Source organism: Glandiceps talaboti, chromosome 18 (genome assembly GCF_964340395.1).
Source record: "Glandiceps talaboti chromosome 18, keGlaTala1.1, whole genome shotgun sequence".
NCBI lineage: Eukaryota > Metazoa > Hemichordata > Enteropneusta > Spengelidae > Glandiceps > Glandiceps talaboti.
In genome coordinates this window covers 19,494,284-19,502,666 of record NC_135566.1, presented here as the reverse complement: position 1 = coordinate 19,502,666, position 8,383 = coordinate 19,494,284, and the positions used below count along the sequence as shown (strand labels likewise).

General features: G+C 36.6%; 1 pseudogene across 1 annotated transcript; it reads left to right on the top strand.

Moving 5' to 3' along the window:
- The first annotated feature begins 1,970 nt into the window (after positions 1-1,970).
- LOC144449802 (cystine/glutamate transporter pseudogene) lies at positions 1,971-7,812 on the top strand (annotated as a pseudogene). The gene is made up of 2 exons (XR_013482173.1): positions 1,971-2,064; positions 7,288-7,812. The product of XR_013482173.1 is annotated as a cystine/glutamate transporter pseudogene (transcript).
- The last annotated feature ends 571 nt before the right edge of the window (positions 7,813-8,383 follow it).

The window sequence follows — 8,383 nt, the reverse complement described above, 5'->3', positions numbered from 1 at the left end:
TTTTTTGTGGCCTACTGAAAATATGCTGATAACTTCTTTTTTTAAATGCTACATCCATAATATTTTCAGGACAGATGCGATTAGGTATCGCAAATGTATGTGCCATGTACCAAGTTATAATGAATTTGAAGTGCGCTTTCTTGAGATATAGCCTAATTACCGAAAACTATTAAGTACGTAAATTGCTCATTAATATTCATGGATGTTTACCAAAACCGAATCAGTTCTTGCCATTACCCTACGGAATACGTCTACAAAATTTCGTTTGAATTGAGCCAGTCGTTTTTTAGAAAATGGTGATAGTGTAGTTCGGCTGTGACGTCATATGTAGAGACCGAATCATCGTCCCCTGATTGGTCGTTCCAACGTTTTATCCCTTTATCCCTCTGAATGTGAATGTCTCGCAAAGAGAGGTTTTTGCGTTCAGTGTTTCGTTTTTATCGCCACTAATTTCTTCAGCAATTCAACTTCTTATTCATTGAGTGATTGCAAATAAACAATGAGTCATTTGTTTCAATTTGTTCTGTGTTTTCGATATCTGCTTTGTGTGTTCCTCTCTCGGATGTTTTGACGTCATCACACACACGTATGCACTGTTTGCATGTGCATTATCCCAAACAAATTGCCAGCAAGTCCTACGATGATGAGAGTGATGCAGACGACAGTGGTTGGGTCATTCCATGCCAGATACGACATGGCTAGAAAGTATATTGTCACTTTCAAAGTAAACTTCCCACTACCCCCCCCCCTCTCTCTCTCTCTCTCTCTCTCTCTCTCTCTCTCTCTCTCTCTCTCTCTCTCTCTCTCTCTCTCTCTCTCTCTCTCTCTCTCTCTCTCTCTCTCTCTCTCTCTCTCTCTAGCTCTCTAGCGCTCTCTCTCTCTCTCTCTCTCTCTCTCTCTCTCTCTCTCTCTCTCTCTCTCTCTCTCAATGAATTTGAATCATGATCTACAAATTAATTCAATCGTGTGTGTGTGTTGATGTGCTGGTGTTTTTAGCAAACATGTCAACAAAACAAAACATGAAAACCATATTAAGAAAGTTATTAGTACAATGTATCAACAGTTTATAATATTAATACATGTTACTCAAACATTCTTTTCTTTACAAATAAATTTCAACTAAAATAAAAATACAAATATGTCGCAATAATAGATTATAATTTTTTTGCAAAATTAATATAGAAATCGCAATATAAGAAATAATAGCAAACAATAGTATCAATATAAAATATATACATTATGTCGTCTTTTAAAAGGTTTTTTTTTTAGATTTTTTTAATGATTTCAGAGTTTTCAGTAATATAGGGCCTAACTACTTTTCATATTTTAATAATGGTATTGAACATTGTATAAAGATTCATACCTCCTAATTATGATCGTTATGTATTGTGATTTTCACCCTGTCTCATAGCCATACAATTAATTATGTTACGTATATATGCCCAGTTCAGGGGGCTTTATCAGGCTTTAAAAACCGACGTCAAGGCTAGACAGCCAACCTATCCTCACGTAATGGAAACTCTCTTTAGCTTTCAGCCTAAAGCTTGATCCGTTTTTTGATAAAGATTTATTACTCGAAGTGCTAAGCAAACGTTACAGTCTTAGCGGACTGTTTTACCTAGGAGTACGTTTTCTGCACTTCTTTTACAGTATCAACATAATTACAGCTCATATGAACATTTCTTAGGAATATATGAAATTTTACATGGGAGTGCATTGTGAGTTCCTTAAGTTGCCCAACATTCACGGGAATGTAATCGTTCAAATCTGAATGGATAGTATAATAATACTACAGTCCTAACAGCATTTTTTCACCATGTACTTAAAAGTAATATGTTCTTTATCCCTTGTAAACGTATACGTCCGTAGTTTACCACCCTGGGTTTCCACAGTATATTCGGAGGTCAAAGGTTAGAGCATAGTACTGTAAACAACTATGTCAATGAAAATATATTCATATATGCATGATCGAGGAAGGGTGTGTTTGTGAAATTTTGCAACAGCTGAACACAAGGTGAAGACCAGATCCGAACATCGTTCAATAGAGATAGTGTTTCAACAGAGGTGAGTGATCATGAAGTAACGAAAGTCGTAAGATATACCGTCTTATTTTGTTATAATTACGAATTCTATGACTGGTTCTGGGCACTATTATATGATTTGCACAAAACAAAATAATACAACAACACAACTAAATTCAGGTTTAAACATTGGAATCGAAAAATTGACAAGCATATTGACAAATCGGATTGTTTAGTTAAATGTGAGTTCTCAGTTTAGTTATAAATACATTCCAGGAAAAACTGAGTCAACGTTGTGTGAGCCAGACAACGTCGTCAATTGTAAAGGTTAGCAAACCTACCGGTCATCCTCGATTGACCTTATGACAAAATCGTAAGTTCTTTATACACCTATATGGTAGCAGATACTCAGTAAACCATAATCTACACGTATATACATTCGGGGAACCAACCCGTTAACGGAGATCACAGCAAACGCTTTCTGTCGGTTTCAACAAAGTTTATTCTGGGACCTGTCCCCGAGTGTTTGTCATAGTTTGTTACTCAAGCCACAGACAAGTTACACACCTGTCTATGCTCATGGTAAAGTCGTTCTTTTATTTACCCCATTACATAGATTTCAATTCAATTCAATTCAATAGAACTTTATTCATCCCAGACATGGGCAATTAAAGGTGTGGCTCAAATACAATACATCAATATATCAAAAAATACAAACAAATATACAAAACAATATATACAAAGACACAGAACGATACTAAGACAATCAACATCACTCACAAAGTTTACGAATCATTCATAAGCCGCACAGCGGTGGGAATAAATGACAACTTGCGCCGGTTTGACCTGCAAGCCGGGCATCTAAAACGACGACCAGAGGGAAGTATGTCGAACTCTGTAGATAAAACATAATTACTAGATAAAACAATTGAGCGGGCTTTCCTAACTACTTGCTGATTATAAAATGATGACAGATTTCTCTGGGGCATTCCAGTTAATTTTGAGCTAAGAGACACAATTCTATCAAGTGAACTTTTGTCTTTGACTGTCAGATTTTGAAACCAGCAAATGAACGAAAATGAGATAACGCTCTCAATGTAAGTTTTATAAAAAAGGGATAAGATTTCTCTATCAACCATAAATGAACGCAATTTCCTTAAAAGATACAGTCGCTGCTGACCTTTCTTCAAGATAGCATCGGTGTTTATTTTGATATGGTTCATTGATTCCATGAAAGAACATATGTAACAAATAGGTTATTACTCTTTCAAAAGTACAAAAATAGAATCTTACCTATTGGCTCATTATCGAACATCTAGTTTTGTTTATCTTTATTGCAACAGAGGGCGACAAGTTGAAGTTCATTGATATTTGTTAAATCAGTTACCCGGTCCCATATTTCTTGGCATACATTAATTTGTTTAATCTGTTAAAATTAAGTCATAGTTTACCATTTTATCGTTATTTTAAAAATATATGTGCACAAGTTGACTTTTTTACTCTCAAATGAAAATGTTTGTTAATGGTCGAGGACTTGTCCTATAAAGAAGTTATACTTCGAATTCGACGGGTTTTTAGGTTTTTCACCATAGAGTGACCCTTGTCATCTACAGCCCTGTTACTTAACCCCTTACCAATTATCAACATTCACTATAGAAATCCAATCCCGCATATCTTGGCCAAATAATCTTTGCTTTCCCCAAAAGTTCAGTGTGAAATCCATTAACTGGGCAAAGACTCGTACTGTAACAAAGTTACAGTCCCAATTTTCGAGCAGTATTTCTGTTTTTACCCGCCCAAAGCGTTGTTGCTAACCCTGGTGCACATACGTGTCACAGATGACATATTAATAATTTCAGTAAATTCAATATTTTAACTACATTGCATGTCCCACTTTGACTGAAAGGTCAACAGACTCTCTCAAGGATATCGGATTCAGACCACAAGCGTACTCGATTACCTGAGACGACAGTCTGCATTTCATAAATAACTAGGATTCATAGTGATCATTCATCAATATTTTGAGAGTAGTCTTTAGGGCATGGTAACACCTCTTGAAGACTTTAATATGGGTTGCATTAATTATTTGGCCATACACATGCGTTATGTAAACTTAGACTTGGAGGACAATAAAGATAAACACTTGGAACAGGCAGGAGACACTTCACTTCGAGGGAAGTCAATGAACGAGGCACTTGCTAATTGCTTGCCTTGGTTCCAGAGTAGACTTTTGAACATAAACTGTGTGTAGTCTGAGCTAATTCCCTAAAGTTCAAGTGGTGATCCCGGTACATACAGAGGTTGAGTCGGACATAAGATGTGAGAGTGATTCGAGTGTAGTTACTTGGTCTGTCAGCTGTGTGCGAAAACGAAAAGTAACATGCGCTTTGTCATGTCAATGAACAAATTCTATATGGAAACCTGCTTTCTGTACAAGTCACTTTGTAGTGAAGTGGTTATAGCACCCTTCACCTCTTCTATCTCTGTCCTGCACTTAAACCACTGTGGAACTATGTCTTCAAATTAATACACAAAATCGATGTACTGCGCATGTTGTTTATGACCACAAAGATGCAAAAAATGTATTCAGAAATCCAACCATGGTAGCCTGGAGAAAAAGAAGAGATATATCGACTCACAACTCGTACATAGCAAACATCACAGAACATTCATTAAAGAAGCAACAGGTTTAAGACCATGTGAGAGCAAACGATGCGCCATCTGCCCCTACATGGAGAAGACAGACACATTTCAAGGGCCAAATGCACAGCATTATAAAATAACACACCATATCAACTGCAAATCAGCACACCTATAGGTAGTGTATGCAATACATTGCTCACATTGCGAAAAAAAATAGTCTACGTAGGAGAAACCGGAGGTACACTATACACAAGAATGCAGAATCACTTATCTCAAATCAGGAAAAACAATAAATATCAACCAGTACCAATTCACTTCAATGGACCATCTCACTCAATCAAACACTACCATTCCATGACAAGAACACTATTTTGCATGACAATAACTACTGTCTTCAGCATTTAAAGTGTAACAGAACTTGATTTGTTAGTCAGAACTGGAGACCCACCGATGAAGAGGAGGCCAGTCTCTTCGAAATATTTGGGTCAGAACTGTATGGTTTATGATATCATTTATATATAGAACCTCAGTGTAAAGTATATATATATATATATATATATATATATATATATATATATATATATATATATATATATATATATATATATATATATATATATATATATATATATATATATATATATATATATCCATTGTATATGTATATTCTCTACCTAAACATTTTTACAACCAGAATTGTCAACTCCCTTTTTCACAAGGCAAGCCATTGAGACTGTCTTTTAATAAAAGAAGAAAAATAGAGCATGTCTTTGGATAAGAACTAGAGGTACTGTGTACGATCGAGAATCGACCCACCAAGATAAGGGTGGTTTTTTACGTTACACACACATTACAGAATAACAGGTGCAGAGTTAGGTGGTAGAACACACAATTAGGCAGGGCAGCACATGTTGGGTTCATTGTAAAAGTTGACAAGTTAGGGACAGTGCTATAGAAATGATTAAGTTGCTGAAGAGAGTTTCATTCATGGGATGGAAAGTGTTAGCGGACAGTTCCTTTCATGGACTAACGGTATGAAGACACTTTTTTGTGTAAAAGTGTCCCCTTAACTAAAAAAGTGTCCGCTAAATGAAATTGCGAGCACAGTTGAAACAATGGGGAAGAGTCGGAAAGGGGTAGAACAGTATAGTATATATGGCTTGGATGGAATAACAATAGTTTGCTGGCATTGTTAGCCCAGTCGATGACCCAATATGGGGGCTCTCTCGATATATCAGTTTACGTACACTAAATTGTTTAGGCATTATGCACAGAATACAAGAATTCTGCCAATAGTACGTGATGGTATGCTTTGGTAAGTAGATCATTACATGTACCTTAGGGAGCGATCAGTTTTAACGGCCGGGGGTTGGCCGGTGACTTCTTGTTCATGTTGTACTTAAAAATAGTGACCCCCCCCGTGATGCATCCACAAATCAATACAACCCCCTGGCAAATAAAAAATACTCTGAACCCCCCCCCCCCCCCGACATCTGTTGACAAGAAATATTCTTCTTGTGCTTGCAAAAGACACTCTACATTCTCAAAGCACAATACAGCACACTGCATAGTTAATTTTACTTGTTACATTTACAGTAATTTTAAGTGTATCTGGTAAATTGCTATCTGAAACCCATTTCTTCACATGTATAAAGCTCTTTAGACAGGAACCCTATGAGAAGTATGATTCATGTTCATGGATATGCAAAATATTCATGGCTTAGTAACCAAAAGTTCTAGGATATCTCTTAGATTGAGTGAACTATTACCATTATAGATTAATTCAGCTAATTGCACAGTACAATATTAGAAATGGAGTTAATATAATTGTAAACCTAGGGGTTTCAGTAAGTTTCAAAGTAGGGAGAGAACTGGAAACAGTATGGGGAGAAGTACACGCTATGCGTGTGTGCACCTGCTATAGTATACAAGCGCGGGAGGGGCCCAGGGGGAGGTTGGGAGAGGATGTCCCCCTCCCAAGGCAAGAGCTTTTGGAATAATGAACACCATTTGGAGGCCATTTAGAGCAGAAGTAAATAAAACATAACTTAGTTATACCATAAAAGCAACACTAATTTTAGGGTTTCTAAAGTTTAAATTATTTCAAGTCATTTTGACACAATAAAACAGATCAAGTAGAAAGTGAGAAAATTCGGGGAAAACATGCACAGTGGAGGTCAGTATTACCATTTAGAGATACAAATTCATTAAATTATTTGAAAGTGTGTCTCTATTGGCTATGTTTGTGTACAATTCAACATGTTCAGGTCAATGGAGGCACAAATTTTAGAGTCAAACCATCCAGTAAATTTCAAGGTATTTAATTTCTCATGTGTTTATGGTTTATTGTATGCACATACATTTGTTGTATGGAAATTTAAGTACAGCAGGGTCGTTCATGATTTCGTTCATCAGTTGTTGAAAATAAGGTGACCCCCCCCCCACCCCTTTATTCACTTTGTAAAAATTATGATCCCCTTCTTTAAGTCCCAAATTACCCCCCCCCCCCCGACCGTAAAAACTGATCGCCCCATTACGTGTAAAATACAGCAAAAGTCATGTCCCAAAAAATGTAAACTCAGCTTGCGCACCCTAAATAACCATCATTACTTACATCACACAGTGATCTCAAATAATGGCAAAACGAAGACTTGAGGTGGGAACGAAGGAAGATAAAACTGACACATCCAGCGACAAAGATGTAGTGGTACTCAAACGACGAATGGGACTTTTAGAATGCACTACTATTCTTCTATCAACAATCATAGGAGCCGGCATTTTTGTATCACCGAAGGGAATTCTAGCCAACTCAGGGGGTGTCATCGGCGTAGCCCTGATCTTCTGGGTTGCCTGTGCTTTCATATCAATTTTGGGAGCCTTATGTTATACTGAGCTGGGTGCGATGTTTGGCAAGTCCGGTGGCGACTATACCTTCCTTTTAGAAGGCTACGGACCATTCCTGGCTTTTTATCGTCTTTTTGCGTTCGTTGCTGTAATTCGACCAGCAGCCATATCGATAATATCAACAGTATTTGGGACCTACATTGCAAATGCTTTTTTCACTGATGACTGTGAAGCCCCTAGAGTTGCAGTGAAGATATTGGCGGCTCTTATTATCTGTGAGTACCACCTTTTAAAGCTGCACTAGCGGCAACTGGAACTTTTGTTGAAATTGTTAGGTATAATAACTTACTCATAATATCGTACACCATGAACAGTATCGCATCATCTGTGGATAAACGTATTTTTGTAGCTGTATACACGATAAATCCAATCAAATTGATTTTTTTGGGTCCGCACCTTGTTAAATTAGCTTAATTAGTCTAGTTACTAAGTTATATGGAATATTTGAATCGTGCGACCCTAATTACAAAGATCATTAATGCAAATGAAACATTGCAATTAAAAGCTCCATCAACCTGATTTATATAGGACTACTACGTGTTGTCAATATCAATGTGTGTACACAAAATTATATCAAATTGTTAAAGCTAGCATGCTTAAAATATTATGGAATTACTAACAATCATAAATTATGTAAATGATTTATAGGACACGGATTTGTTATCGTCGACATACGTGTCAAATTATGCAGAATTTGACGTTCCCATTATTAAATATTGACTAAATTAACTAATTGATTATGCAATAACCTATTAGAACTAAAACCTATATCAACAACTATAACGGACACGTGTAATTTGGTAACGTCAATATAT